Source organism: Sturnira hondurensis, unplaced genomic scaffold (assembly GCF_014824575.4).
Source record: "Sturnira hondurensis isolate 20B ecotype Veracruz unplaced genomic scaffold, ASM1482457v3 Scaffold0011253, whole genome shotgun sequence".
Taxonomy (NCBI): domain Eukaryota; kingdom Metazoa; phylum Chordata; class Mammalia; order Chiroptera; family Phyllostomidae; genus Sturnira; species Sturnira hondurensis.
Genome location: NW_028083884.1, coordinates 518518 through 533625, shown reverse-complemented (window position 1 = coordinate 533625; position 15108 = coordinate 518518).

Here is a 15108-nt window from a genome sequence, read left to right as displayed (position 1 = left end):
GACACCCCGCGGCGTGAACGTGTTGGAAGCCCTGTACCCCGGTCCCTTCACGTACTCCATCGCCAATCCTTCCCACAGCTGCCCCTCGTCAGCCCCATTTTACGGGTTAGAAACCGAGGCACGCAGGTTGCGATCACTCAAAGTTCTTCAAACTGTAGGTCTCAGTTTGAAAGTTATCATCTCAGACTGTCCCTGGCCGCCGCCCTGTAGCCAACTCAAGCTCCTTCCAAACCAGCAGGTACTCACGTGAGTACACTCGCAGGCTTTCCTCCTGTCGGGGTAGAAGAGTCGAAGGACACATCGCCTTGAAAGGAAACTGTCAGAGCTAGTTGCTGCCTTGAGCCACTATTACCCCAATGCCGCCCTAACTTATGACTTGCAAAGGGAAGCCGGACATCTAGAGTTTTTAAATACAATATTTGAGGTTTACTTTAAAAGAATTTCTTTAACTGTACAGTCAAACAAACTTGTAAACAGGCTGAATTCAGCCTGTGGGCCTCAACAATCTTACAAACCACTTATTTTTAAAAGGGTTTCCTAGCGAGGAAGAGTGTGCGGCTAAGCATAAAAATGAGTACCTCCAACAAGGCAGTATTCCTTAATCTTTGTGGGTACTGATAATTTGATTCCTTTTATTTTCCCCAGTCAGCAATAAAGCTAATGATCTTTGCAAGCTTTTAAAAAGTGAAATCATGAAACTTGGAGAGAGAAGTAAACTTTTGAGATCAGTTCCAACATTCTGACTCCAAGGTCCCCGCTGCTGGGTGTGTGTCCAGTGAAACTGAAGAGTTGCTTGCTGGCCTGTTAACGGCTAAGCAACACTTGTGCCCGCAACAATGGGGAAGAAACTAGGAGTAGTTGGGTAGCATGCAACAGGTTTTCAGCGCCCCTCTAGGCTTCTCCAGCTTCAGCCCCTTACTTGAAGGCTTCTTGTTAGATACCATATTCTTAGAACCAACTTCCTCCATTTTGTTCATTATAACATTTGATTATTCTCGGTTTTTTTCTTGGACAAGCTCATGTTTAATGAAAGGGTCTCAAATGAAACATGCTCAGTACAGCGAGTAGGAAGCCAGGAGGCTTTTCAGTCTTACAGTCTTGTCCCCTTCACTTGTCCTTTTGAAGTTCCAACCATACCCCACGGCCTAAACCAACCTCAGCTCAGGGTGCTCCAGGGCGTGCCAGCCTTGAACTAGGAGAATGTCCAAAGTCCTAAGCATATGTTTCAACTCATTTAATCCTTACAGCAACTTCACAACATAGAAAACAGAGACCAAAGAGGCTAAATAACCTACCTAACGTTGCACAACTAGTAAAAAGCAGAAGGGAGAAAAGGTGATTAAAATAAATTGGAGAGGAAAAGACACCAGCAAATAATATTAGGACTGGACTTCTGTAGATGAGGAAACACAAACCTTCATTTAGTTTCCCCCTTTGGGGTGCGGGCAGGGGGGTTGGGGTGGAAGCACTATTAGAATGTCCTTTTATTATGAAATCGCCTACAATAGATCATTATCCTTGCTTTTAATTATTTCAATTATATCAATAAACACTTTAAACATCGGTGGTCTAAATATATTAATGAAATGACAGTGAGACTATAGAAAACAAGGCCCAACTGTATGTTATCTACCAAAAACATCCACTATAAATATAAAAAACAGATGAATTAAAAAGAGACAGAGAGCTATGTTGTTAACACTAATCCACAGACGGCTAGAATCTTGGTTGGTGTGGCTGGGTTGGAGAGTCATCAGCCTGTGGAACAAAAGGTCTGGGTTCGATTCCCAGTCAAGGGATGTACCCAGGTTGCAGGTTGAATCCCCAGTTGGGGTGAGTAGAAGAAGACAACCAATCAGTGTTTCTCACATTGATGTTTCTCTCTCCCTCAAAGCAATGAAAAGATGTTCTCAGGTGAGAAACATTAAGAACAAAAAGATGGCTGGGGAGTAGCTACATTAATTTCAGACCATGTAAACATCAGAACAGGAAAATTTTGGATCAAAACATATGTTACACAATAACAATGGGTCAGTTCTGCAAGAACACAAAACAATCCTTGATCTGTATGCCCCAGCACAGAGTGGCAAACTACATGAGGCAAAACTACGTGATATCACTACACGATAGCATTGCAAGAACAAATCGAATTCATTTTTACAGAAACCTCACCATTCCGCTGTCAGTAACTGACAGACACAGCAGGCATTAAGTCAGTAAAGACGCAACTGAACTCAACAACACCACAAATCAACATGAGCTAACATCCAGAGAACACTTCATGCAACTGCACAGCAGAGTCCACACCCTTCTCAAACTCTTCATGGTCTATTTTTGACCAAAACAGACCACGTTCTGGGTCACAAAAAAACACCTTAACAAATTTAAAAGAATAGAAATCATACAGAGTGTGCTCTCATGCCAAGGTAGAATAAAACAAATGTAGCTGGAGAATACCAAAATGCTTGGAAATTAAACAACACACTTCTAAATAATACTTGAGTCCAAGAAGATTCAGGAGAAATTTAGAAAAACTTCGAACTAAATGAACATGAAAATACAACTTAACCAAAACATGCGATGCTGCAGAAGCAGTGCTTAGGGGGGAATTTATGGCCCTGAAGGCTTGTATTACAATCCATCTCAAATTAACAATCTAAGCCTTTACCTCAGGAAACTAGAAGAAGAAGAGCAAATCCAAAGTAAGCAGGAAGCAGTAACAAAAATTAAAGCAAAAGTAAATGAATTTGAATACAGGAAATCAATATTGAAAATCAACAAAACCCAATGCTGGTTCTTTGAAAAGACCAATCAAATTGATAAAACTGGTGAGGCTACTTAAGAAAAACCTAGAGCCCTGGCTGGTGTAGTTCAGTGGGTTGAGCGTGGGCCTGTGAACCAAAGGGTCACGAGTTCAAGCCCAAGTCAGGGCACGAGCCTGGGTCGCAGGCCAGGTCCCCAGTGGGGTGCCTGTGAAAGGCAACCACACATTGATGTTGTTTCCCTCCCCCTCTCTAAAAATAAATAAAATCTTTCAAAAGAACGCTATAAAAGACAACCAATATCTAAAATGAAGAATCCCGTGAACATTAAAGGACAATGACTACCTACAGATAACGATAACCTAGAAGAAATGGATCAATTCTTTGAAAGACACAATCTAACAGAACTCACAAAAGAAGAAATAGATAATTGGAATAAGCCTATATCTAAAGAAATAGAATCAATAATTAATGACCTATGAAAACAGCACCAGACCCAGATGGTTTCACTGGTAAATTTTACCAACTTTCTACAGACCCTTCCAGAAAACAGCAGCAAAATGAATTTTCTAGCTCATTCTGTGAGGCCAGCATTACCCTGATACAAAAAACAGACAAAGACATTGCAAGAAAGGAAAACTCCAGACCAATATTTCTAATAAACACAGATGTAAAACTCCTGAATAAAATATCAGTAAATGGAATCCAACAATGTATAAAATAATCACCCACCACCACCTAGTAGAACTTACTCCAGGCAAGCAAAGCTAGTTCAACATTCAAAAGTAATTATTGTAATCCATCACATCTGAAGGCTAAAGAAGAAAAATATCAATAGATGCAGAAAAAGCATTTGACAAAATCCAACCTTTCATGATAAAAACTCAGCAAACCAGAAATAGAGAGGAACTTCCTCAACTGGATAAACATCTACAAAAACCTGCAGCTAACATCACATTTAACCATGAGAAACTAGGTGCCTCCTTGGTAAGCCCAGGAACAGTGAGAGGGTGTCCCCTCTCACCACTCCGGTTGGACTTCACACTGAAAGTCTGAGCTAATGCAGGAAATAAGAAAAGGAATGAAAGGTATACATATTGGGAAGGGAAAAAACTGCAACTCTGTTCACAAATGGCATGTTTGGCCAAATGGAAAATCCCCCAGACTCAGCAACAGCAAAATTGTCTTGGAACTAATCACCAATTACAGGAAGGTTGCAGAATACAATGTTAATTGGAATTTGAAACTAAAAAAAATACCATTGACATTGGCACCAGAAAAAAATGAAATACTTTTGTATAAATCTAACAAAATGTATACCATGTCTGTATGAGGAAAAGTACAAACTGAAGATGAGAGAAATCAAAGGCCTAAATAAACGGAGAGATGGTCCATGTTCACTGATAGGAAGGTGAATATTGTTACAATGTTATTTCTTCCCAACTTGACCTATAGAGTCAAAGTAATCCCAGTGAAACTATCAGCACGTTATTTGAGGATATCAACAGGCAGATCCCAAAGTTTCTATGGAGAGACAAAAGACTCAATATAACCAAAACACTGTTAAAGAAGAACAATGAAATCAGAGGACTGACACTCCCAGACTTTAAAACTCACTGTAAAACTAGAGTAATCGCAACAGGGGAGGAAGAACAGACAAACATCAGGGGAACAGAGTAGAAGGCCCAGAAGTGGATCCACAGACACAGTCAATTGACCTTCGACAAAGGAGCAAAGGCCGTTCAGTGGGGGAAGGAGAGTCTTTTGAACAAACGCTGCTGGAACAACAGGGCGCCCACACGCAGAATAAACAAATAAACCCCCACACAGACATTACACCCTACACAAAAACTATCTCGGAATGGATCATAAGCAGAGAAAATAAAGAACTCCTAAAATTCTAAGCAATAACAAACAACCCAGTTAAAAATAGGCAAAAGATCTGTATGACTATAATAATGGACTCCTGTTATTAGAAATTTGTCAAAACTCATGGAATGTACAACACAAAGAGTGAATCTTAATGTAAACTATGGACTTTGGTTAATAATGTATTAATAATAATTAATGTTTCAATTATAACAAATGCACCACGCTACTGCAAGATATAAATATTAGGGGAACTTAGAGAAAGAGTACTTTTTATCCACATTTCTGTAACCCTATAGCTGCTCTAAAAAATTAAGTTTATTAATAAAATAGAACAGTGGTTTAAAACTTTTAAAATGATTACTTGTGAACTGATAGTATTTTGTATACCCTAGGTATATTTTAATCTCACCTGGGATTTTTTTTTTACTTTGGTAAATGTAGCTCCTAGAAAAATGTAAATTACATCTAGGGCTCACATTCTGTCTTTGTTGGACAACACACGTCTAGAACCAAGTTCTTGCAGCACCACTCGGCCAACCCGGTTCTCTACAGCGTGAGGATCTTTTCTCTAGTGCTGCTTCTTTTTAATCACTCTCCTGTTAACATTTCATAGTTCCGTTTGTTTTAGGAAGTCATCACAATTCCCCTGGGCCGTGCTCTGGCTCCAGTGTCCCTTCCCACGGGCTACTCTACATTCCATCCCCCGGCATCCCTCCCTCCATACAGAACGTGGCCTGTGCAACTTCCTCTAGGCAGCACCACTCTGACTGAGTCACCTCTTGCTTCAGGGGTCTCAGGAGTGTTGCTCCCCACGAAGACCTCGTCCAGCCCCACAGCGCACTGCCTCCTGACTCCCTCCACAGTGAGTGCCCTCTCTGTGCCACAGTTTCCCAGGCGTGCGCACGCGTGCACTTCCTGCTCCCTCACTGGAGTGTAAGCTCTGCAAAGGTAAGGACGGTTTCCACTCCTCCCGGATACCAAGATTAGTTAGCTGGGATGGCGTGTGCTGAAGACACAGACATTGCTTTTAGTTATCCATTTCGAGTTTCAGTCTCTCACTAGGCAGATGTGTGGCTTTGAATACACCGCTTAACTCTCTTAACTGACATTTCCGCATACGAAAAATGGGGAGTGTAAGGTTACCACACAGGCTGGCGGGAGTGTCACGGGTTTTACATTTAGATTCTACGGAGCCACTTCTTTTTTTATTTGGTTTCTACAGTTCTGCCAAATGGGGACAGCAGGCAAGGTGCTGTTTCCAATGCCAGAAGTTAGTCTGAGGTTATACTGTGAAATTCATTTCAACTTCAGTGAATAAGTGGTTAATAATAATTTCAGTCCAGGAAAACATCATTTTGCCCTAGGCAGAACTTCTCGTAGCTATTTAGACATAGTTTGTGTTTTTTGACAAAGGCTTAAAATTGAGGTATATAGTAAGAATACCGTTGGCAAAGAGTCCTTTGCTTTTATATTTTTCATAGAAAAACATAGTTTCAACCTGGTTTGCTTATCGAAAGTGTTCTTTGTTTATCTCCCTGACTTAAGAACATCCTTTATCCTCCCAGTTCCTCTTATCAGGAAAGAGAAACAACTTACAACATAGTACTTAAATTGGAGCACTTTTGTGTCCGTGTTATTCTCTGTATGCAAGGTTTGTTTTGACACAGCTGATTCCTTAAAGGGAAGCTCATGTTAACTGCGTTCTTTTCAATCAAACAAGAGTTTTCTACTACAGTTTTCACAGGAGGATAAATAAGGAACTGCCTTCCGGCACTTCACACAGTGCCTGCTCACAGTGAACACAGTCATGCCTCCGAGATACGGTGGGCTAGGCTCCAGACCACCACAGTAAAGCGAGTTGTACTGTATTTGCTAGTGGAAGGTCTTGTTTCCAATTTGTAAACAAACGAACAAACAAACAAAAAACACGTCTGTGAAGTGCAATAAAATGAGGTGTGCCTGTTGTTATGGTGTATGACACTGTCACATCTCATGTAACAATTTTGGCTGAGTTAATATTGCATGAGTTTGACATTCAAGTGGTGTGACTTTATCAGTGTTACAGTGGTATCTTGCTTGGTTCAAGAAACAAATGATTAAAATGTAAATTGAAATTTAATTCATCAGTGCTTTGGTTTGAAATAGACAGAAACCACTGTCACTACTTGATGTTTGAAATTCTCTCATTTAAGCATAAAATATCCATGGTTACTTTTATAACTCATTTCTCAATCTGAGCTTGGGACTTCAGTTTTGGAGATCCAGCAGGTTCAGGGTAGGGTGGCTATGCACGCTGGTGGCGGCTGGGGCTGCAGTTTCAAGAAGTCTCTACACACAGTCCACTTTGGAAGGCAAAGGTTTTAGTCCTAGTAAATGAGAGGCCAGTTCGCGATTAATTACTGTACTTTCTCCTTGTTGCATTTTTTAAAGAATTAGAGACAACTTAGTGGGCTACACGAAGACCTCGTTTGGACGGATGCAGCGTCCATACATCATGAAGAGTATCTTGGTGGAATATGGAGAATCATTTTCATTAATTTGCACTTCAATGTTGGTGTATGTTCTGCTTCTTTGTTTTTAAGGAATGAAACAAAGAAGTCACTAACGTGACTAAAAGTATATTGAATAGGATTGGAGCTCCAAACCTCCCGAGCAGCAGCGGTATTTAGCTGAGCAGCGAACCAGCTAAGCGCAGAGGAGACCGCATGACTGGCAGTCCACACACTCATCCAACCTCCCCCGACTACTGACTGTGTGCATAGGGTCCATCGGAGGTTTCCCACTGACTCCATCTCCATGGAAGACAGACAGTATATTTTCAAAAAGAAAAAAGATGCTTCTGTCGCCTTGAAAGGTGCTCCCCTGACTGCCCTGAGATGGAACGGCTGTGTCTGTGAAACAACCCAGCTCATACTGAAGTTTCTTCCCTAGCAACAAGATGCTGTCTTCACCCACAACCTCACAGTCGTCTCTACGTAGACAGTGATGACACAGAGAAAGCTTGTGACTGCTTTTGGTTGCCCTAGAAATCAACCTAAAGCATCCTGAAGGCTGATGGATGCTTGGGATGGTTGGGAGTCTGATAGTGGGCCAGAAAAATGGTACTTTGGAGAAAAGAGAAGGAGCGATCAGAGAGGGGAGAGCCGTTCAGAGCGCAGATGCAGAGAGGAAGACAGTGAAGAGCAAAGTTGCCTAAAGCTGGCAATCGATCCACAGGGCAATGGCTGACACAAAGGAGGCCAAAGGGAAGCAGCAGGAGGCTGCAAGGACGGTGAAGGTGCTGACAGCGCTGGCGGATGGGGGGGGGGGGGCGTCTAAGGAACGACCGGCCAGCAGGGCTGACCCCACCTCGTACCTTCCTTAAGTGACAGACTCAGAATGGGCGGATCTGAGTGCAGGAGAACAGTAGGTGTTTGCCTTCCATTCTGACTAAGCGTGAGAGAGTGTTCATTATCTGGTAAGGAGTGTAGCACAGGAGTGAAAAGTACGGGCTTTGGAGCCATTCAGGCATGAATTCTGCCTGAATGGCTCTGAAACTAACCCTGGGGGTGTGACAAGTCTCTCTTGGCCTCAGCCCGCTTCACCAAGATATGGGGCTAATGAGTCCCCACCCCATATGGTTGTTCGGAAGATTAAGGAAAGGAATCCATTTAAGTTCTTAGCACAATGCCTAGTGTATAGTAAAATCTATAAATGTTGCTTTGGAAGTCATACAAGAATCTCTTAGGAAAGAAAAACACGAAAGCAGAAATATGAGTCTTTTAAGTAATTAGCTTTATTTAAAAGGCAAATAGAGTTTTGCTGTCTTCCAGTTCTATGTTCTAAAATCCTTCTCTTTGCTGCTTAGAGAAGTCAGAGAAACTAAACTTATAACCCAGATTGGTAAACACAAAAATATGTATTTACTAAGCAGGGTAAGAAATAACAGGTCTGGAGGATGCACAAATACGACTGCAGATTTTTCAGCATTGCTGTCAAATCGTTGATCTAAAATGTAAACCTTTCACAAGAATCGTGAAACATGTTACAGCTGGACAGCTGGTGGTGAGAATTAATGATAGCCTATAAATGATGCTTTATAATTTGTTATTGTTAATAACTCTCCACACAACTTAAAATGGAATTAACCTACTTTGAACGGTATTCTCCCATCCAAGGTAAGGTCTCTGTTCCACCACCAATTACGCACAAACAGTGGTTTGTGGACTGTGAAATGGCAGCTCAGCCTCCCCTGAGGTTAAAACGGAAGTACTTCCGACAGTGTCAACCTCAAACGCTTTGTGACCTTTATACTTTTACTAGCGAGCATTTCTTCCTTGCTTCAAGGGAAAACAGAAGACATTAAGTCACCGAGTCCTGCCTGTTGGCACAGAGGAGTGCCTTTCACTACCCGTGAAAGGCAGATCACTCCCTAATGACCCAGATCACTCCCTAATGTAACTCACACGACAGCATGTTTCCTGAGACCCCTCCCCACGCCCTGGTATAATTTCTCTTTCTGATCTTCCAGATCGGCCCGGGCCCAAAACACTCAGATCCCGGAATTGCAGTAGGTTTCCAGTCCCCACTAGAAAAGATTAAGGTGAGGAAATACATTTACTGTGAACTTCGGAGCCAGTAACAGAAGCTAAGTTTTACCACCAAGGTCAAAAGGGCCCAAGCGCCTGATATGTTTAGTTCAGCAGGTGGGTCAGCCCTGAGCACGGAAACACAGTGCGTGTCCTCCAAGGGCTGGCGAGTGAGGGGGGCGACGCCAAGTGTATGCCAAGTGCCGCGAGGACAGGTTTTGTCTGAGTTCATGAAAGGTCAGGGGGAGGGGCGTCCAGCTGAAACCTACAAATTGCACGTGTGAGTGCCGAGCTGCTATAGTGTGTGTTTGGAACCCTATGAAGGAGGATGTGAAAATACTCCGATGGGAGAGAGACCGTGGCTTTTGAGGACAGCAAGTCCACGCGGCTGCAGCAGAGTGAGCGCTGGCGACGACGGGCTGCCAGGAGAGGCGGTCAGGAGCCAGGAGCCAGGAGCCAGGATGCGGGTGGCATGCTGGAGTTCAGGGTTTTCTCCTAAAAGCCAAGGACCCTCCCCCAGTCGTCCATGCAGGAGAGGGACGGGCTGACGGGTTCCGATTTGTGGAACATAAAGGTCACTCTGGCCACCATGTGATAGGTCTGAGGGGACTCGGGACAGGGACAGAAGGGTGGATTCCAGGAGGCCAGTGAGGCTACTGCTCTAGGGCAGCGGCGTTTTGAAGTTCAAAGTGGTGGGACCGAGAAGGGGAAACTGAGGAGGTCGAGCAAACACTGTCTGGGTCTGAGGTGAGGGCACATGCAGGGCAGTGCCCTGGATGTCGGGGCCCTGGCGCGCCCCGACTGCCTTACTCCTTCCTACCCCACTGTCGAGAGCAGAGCCCGACACATGGCAGGTCACCTGGTCAAATGATCGAGACTGTCTGTGTCCGCAGAGGACAAATGTGAAGAACCAGCAAAGCAAGTGAGGAAGTGGCCATGAAGTGGGAAGGGATCTAGGGGCTAGTCAGTCACCTGAGGACATTCGGCTAATGGCTAGAATAGTCTAGAGGTTCAGGAGAGCCTCTATCACGTGCCCTTAGCCATAGGACGGACAAGTATTTCAAAGAGGAGACAATGCTGCTGAGAGGTCAGGGACAGAGGTGGGCACCCTGAATTCATCAATGTCATGATCACACGTGACCCAGCTAAGAGCTGTCTCAAAGACAGGGTGGGGGCGGAGACCGAGTTGAAGAGGATTAAGGGGAGAATAGGAGGGGAGAAAGTAAAGAGGGGCTGTGGTAAGTGCTTCAAGTAACAGGGTGAAGGGGAGAGGAAAAGGCGGCAGCAGCTGGAGAGGAATGTGCGGTAAGGAAGTCTCAAGTCTCTCGACTTGTGTTTGAAGCCAGTATGCACTGAAGCAGCATTTTTATGCTAATGGAGCGATCCAGTAGGGGGGAAATTCTGACGATGCAGGAAAGGGGATTTGATCATTGCAAATGAAAGCTCTTGAAGCCCAGTGAGTACAGATGGAAAGTACTGGCTTTTGATAAAGGGGCAGGGTTCCCGTTACAAAGGCAGGAAGGCAGAGCCTGGGATAGAGGCACGGTGGTTGGACCAGGAAGGCGCTCCTGAGTTACTGTTGCTGTCTCCTCAAGGGAGTCTAAGGCCAAGTCTTCACCCAGGAGGGAAGGCTGGGGAGGGCGGTGCAGGGAGTGAAGACGAGGGCGTGAAACCCAGGGAAGAGCCCTGAACAGGGACCTTGGGCAGGAGTGCCAGGCAGGGCTGACAGCCATATGAGATCTGTGCCATGGGCTGCAGCACAGGACAGCAATTTGCAGCATTCCCACACCCCCCACCCGACCAGCGTCGAGGGGGTGTCCGTTCTAGGCAAGTGAGGAAACTGTCAGCCCAAGTTTCCACAGGAGAATAATACACTTCGTAAACTTAAGGCCCTGTCTTTTGACTTTTGGTTTGCCAAAGCAGAGGGATACTACTGGCAACGATATCAAGAAGTGATGGAAGAGGTATGGAAACACGAAATGTTTCCAAAATGGGAAATCGAGGTAGAAGAGGAGGAAGAGGAAGAGAGACCACAAAGTGAAAAAACAGAAGATGCTAAAACATGGGACTATCTGGTGCCTAAGAGGGAGCTGAACCACATAAAGAAACACATCTACCGAACACAAAAAGCGAGACAGCTCAGAACGGACAAGTACCCCACACTTTCTGGAAAGGTCCCCAGAGAAATGCCTTCCCCCAAAGCATGCCCCCTGCAGAAGAATGAGCACACTGGAAACGTCCAGAGGACGCCCAAAGCTAACACCCCGAAGCAGCGCATGGCCTGGGCGCAGGAGCAGATGAAGAGACATCACGATCGCATGGTTCGGGGGCGAGAGCTGGCCGAGAGGAGCAACAACCAAAGTGCTCAGAGCCTGGCCGCCCCGGCTGCTCCCCTCCCGAAACCTCGGGCGAGGACAGAGGACGTGAGAGAGTATGAGTGGGTCACAGCCTATCCCCTTGCCCAGCCTGACAACGACACACCTATCGAAGTGACTATTCTCAGGGAAAAGGCAAAAGAAGAGGGCAAGGTCAAAAATCCACTTCCAAGGGCGCTCTTGAATATACCACCATTTTTGAAAAGTCAACTAGAAAATAATAAAGTTATTTTCTAGATTATTGTCGTTTCTCTTTTAGGCCAGCTTACTGTCATAGTTGCTGGTGCAGTAAATCCCATACCTGAATTTGGTGTCCAAGTGCCTCAAACTGGGGAGAGAAAACACTGAGCAATAAACCAAGCTATTGACTTAGAACCACCGTTTCATTGCATCTCACAATTCCTTATCAAGAACTCAGGAGAGCTCAGCTGGGCAAGTTTCTTCCCCCTGTGCCACCCCCAGAGCCACCTGAGGACGCCCAGGGGATGGCTGGGTTAACCTGGAGGGTCCCAGACTGCTTCCCCTATATGCCCTGGGCGAGAACAGCTCAGAAGGCTGGGCTTGGCTGGGCTGAGCCCCTCCCATTCTCCCCTCCCCAGGTTGTTTCAAGGCCATGTGGCAGCTGAACTTCCTACACAGTGACACGGGGCTCTGAGAAGCCTGTCAGACACTAACGGCCCCTTACGGCCCAGCCTCAGAAATCCCAGTACATCACATCAGCCACCACCTGTTGCTCCAACAAGCCACCAAGCCCATCCCAAGTTCAAGGGCAGAGGAAAGCGACTCTTCCTCTCAAAACAGTTGGCAGCCATTCTTTAATCTACCACTGCAAAACTCTGAAAAGCCTGTCACACAATAGAAGAAACAGAGCAGAACATGTCCAATTCTGGGGTATCGAAAGCTCTATTGTGAGACTCTGGGCCAGAGAACAGGGTAGCAATTCAGGGGCACGTGGAGCCTGAGAATGCCCCTTGGATGGTAACTCCTTAGGGAGGCAGAGCATCTGTGTTTGGCACCGCTGCCTGCCTCCAGCCAGCTGCCAGCCACAGGCACAGAGTAAGTTCCCCCGGCCCTGGGGGACTCCGCAGGAAGAGATGTGCAAAGAAGCAGGTGAGGAGCACAAACATGATAACCGAGGTAAGAACGAGGTGCTGCTCAAGCACCGGGTTCTGGAGGAGAAAGGCTTTGGGGATGGGATAGGAGTTTGGTTTTTAAAAGATAATATCCACTAGTTTTGTTTTTTTTCCCCAAGTCATAAGTCTGGATAACTTCTGTTGATGACTTTTTAAAGCAATGAAAAAGTACATGGTTAGAAAACTCAGTAGTTACCAAAAGGTATGAAATGCAAAGCAGCTTTTCCCCCTTGGTTTGAAAAAAGCAACCACTCAAGTTTCCTCCGTGAAGGTTTGAAACAAGCAGAAAGTAAGTGAATGAAGGGAAGGAGGAAGGCAACATTGAACACACATGGCTTGGGAAATTGTAACATTAAGCCTATGTGTGTGATTCCATGTCTGTGAAATNAATATCCACTAGTTTTGTTTTTTTCCCCAAGTCATAAGTCTGGATAACTTCTGTTGATGATTTTTTAAAGCAATGAAAAAGTACATGGTTAGAAAACTCAGTAGTTACCGAAAGGTATGAAATGCAAAGCAGCTTTTCCCCCTTGGTTTGAAAAAAGCAACCACTCAAGTTTCCTCCGTGAAGGTTTGAAACAAGCAGAAAGTAAGTGAATGAAGGGAAGGAGGAAGGCAACATTGAACACACATGGCTTGGGAAATTGTAACATTAAGCCTATGTGTGTGATTCCATGTCTGTGAAATGCCCAGAACAGGCAATTCTGGGCGCTAGAATAAGCATGTTTCCAGACAGAAGTAGGTTAGCGTTGGTTAGGGCTGAGGGGTCGGGGGATAGGTGAGGGAGTGAGCAGCTGCCAAAGGGCAGGGGTCAGGCGAACCAGAATGTTCTAGCACTATGGTGATTCACAACGCTGTGAGTAGACTAACAAATAATAAAATACACTTTAAGTCATAGGGTGAAGTGTAGGGTGTGTGAGTTATATCTCAACAAGGCTGTTGAACAAAATTGAAAGCAATGGCCAGAGTTTACAGGACGAAGGGAGCCCAGAAATGTACGCAAAGGGCCAAATCAGGCAAGGCTCGGAGCTCACTGAAGGGCCCAGGTGTTTTCAATCTCGAAGGCAGTGGGGAGTCACTGAAAAACTGACATGTGGTTTTAAAGACGTGGAAGAAATCTGAAGGACAGACAGGAAGCAGGGACACCAGATGGGAGTCTGTTGCAGAAAGCTGGGCAAGATAGAGACTCAAGAGACCAGATGAGAATTATGACCGAAGGTCAGGACTGGGGGGCGGGTAAAAGAGGAAAGAATTCACAGCTTGCTTTCTAAGGAAATAAAGTAGTCAAAGTAGCAGTACAGAGATGGCCCGGAGAAAAGATCCGGGCTGTTTTATGTATGTTCCAAACAGCCCACGTGCTGTCGAAGAAGCCATTGGTTTCAGGTATCACATGCAGCTTTTTAGAGAAGGTTCATCAAAGTTCCGGGATGACCAGGATGCAGATGGAGCACAGATCCTGAGAGAAAGACGGTGGAGGGAAAACCAGGGAAAGAATCAGACATAAGGATGTGGTGTTTGAGAAGTACATTTTCAAGTTGTCAAATGCACAGCACTTATCCATTGGATTTTACAATTTGGAAAGGAATCGTTGCCAATGAATCTGGTGTGAAAGAGCCTCAGTAGAATGGAGGGAATGGACTACTTTCGCAAGTGGTCCTTAGAGGCGATAGGGCCGTAACTTAGGGGGTCACGATAATTTTTTAGGAGGAGAGATAAGCAGGGTTGAAGGGAAAGCAGGTGTGACAGGCACAGCAGACCCCTGCCGGTGCAGGAAGAGCTGGAATTCAGAGCCGTCCACAGAAGAGACACCTTCACCTCCAATACCCGGGGCAAGGGGGACCAAGGGTAGATGCAGAAAGCTGGGGAATGGACAAGGAACCAACCAGGGACTCGGAGAACACCAAGGACAGCTCTGAAGGCCCAGCAGAGATTAGATGCACGGGTGGAACATCAGCCCACCCTGCCCCGTGGTTTTCCTCCGTGTGGCCAGCAGCCTTGGGCACAGAGAGGACTGACGGCCGGTGACAGGGATCCCGGGTTGGCCCTGCTGGGGAAAGCAGTCCAGTCAGCCTGGGCGAGGACTGAAGAGCCGCTTGTGTGTAAATCACAGGCTGCCTCATAGGACACTGCAGATGCTCGGCCACAGTTTAGCTACAAAAACTATTTTATACAGTACAACTTAATGTGTGTTTCACTTGACTAGATAACTTGACAGCTAAAGAGATGTAACGAGAACCATAAAGATCTAAAGGTCATTAACAACCTACGTAAAACCTCCAGTGAGTCAGGCCTGGGGATGGAAGACATTCTCCTGATAACAGGAAATAAGGAGTAACTACGATTATTTGTGAATATGGCAGTGAATTTCCTTTAATTAAAGACAACCATGACAAATTCA